The following is a 1,123-nucleotide window of genomic DNA, read 5'->3' as shown; positions in this document are numbered from 1 at the left end:
GTCCGGCTCCGGGGGTCCCGGGGGAGCTGCTTGCCGGCGTGAGCCCAGGCCGTCGGTGATGCAGGGCAGGGGCTGCGCAAGCCCAGGCGGCCGGTGGGTGGATCGACAGCCGACTAGGGGTAGGGCAGCGCCAAGCAGACGGTGGATCGGGGGAGAGAGGTGCGGCACCTGTGGGGGGAAGAAGGTGGATTGGGGGGGTGGGAAGGCGGTGGGGATTGGGATCTGGCAGAAGTGGGCACATCAGTTGCTTTTTTAGTGCAGTTCGTTGCGTGTTTGCACGGGTGTTAGCATAATAAGAATTACTGTTAATAGAATAAGGTTTTAAGGAGTGTTATCATAATAGACTCATCCTATATAGGTGGGGGCGGGGCCTACCCAACTTGGGGAGGGTAATCCCTCCCTTGCGGCATGGCCAAGGAGGAGTCCTCCAACTCTCATGCGCCCTCTTAGCTTGTCCGATAAGATAAAGGGGCGCCATCCTTTTACGGAACTTCTAGGCCCATTAGCTCTCCCCTAATAGGCCTATAACATATTAGAGGAGCCCATGGTGCCTAAATAAATCCCATGAGGCTCCCCGTAAGTACATGAGCCCTCTGTTAAGGTCCCGAAAACATTTACTGCCAATATATCATTATCCGGTATTCCATGAAACACTTCCGGTAACCCAAAAATGCTTCCTATTTCTCTTGAAACTATTCCTTTTGCTTTGCGATACTTTACAAAACCCAAGGTGAGATATATCAATAACCCCGTGAGTCATACACATGCTCACTATACCGCTCTCCTCGTTAGAAGTTTTGTTCTTCTTTCTCGTTGTCGTTCCTGGCATCCCTATGAGTAACTCACCTGCATCTGGACAGATGGCCACACCAAGAGAGCCCTAAGAATATCTCTCCATTTTTGGAGGAGCAAATCTCACTCTTGAGCTATCTAGCCCATTGTCATACTTTTCCGATAAACCCGCAAGTTGTCGTTATGATGAACGTGTTACAGATGAAGTTGGAGCAGCCCCAAAGCGTATCATCCCCGGCATGAAGGGACTCGATACTCTGATGGTCTAAGGAACAAAGCATGCACTAACTCTCCGTGTTATTGACTATAGACTTGTGACGATAACATCTCT

The sequence above is a fragment of the Triticum dicoccoides genome, chromosome 5A (genome assembly GCF_002162155.2).
Source record: "Triticum dicoccoides isolate Atlit2015 ecotype Zavitan chromosome 5A, WEW_v2.0, whole genome shotgun sequence".
Lineage (NCBI taxonomy): Eukaryota > Viridiplantae > Streptophyta > Magnoliopsida > Poales > Poaceae > Triticum > Triticum dicoccoides.
This window is presented reverse-complemented; position numbering follows the sequence as displayed.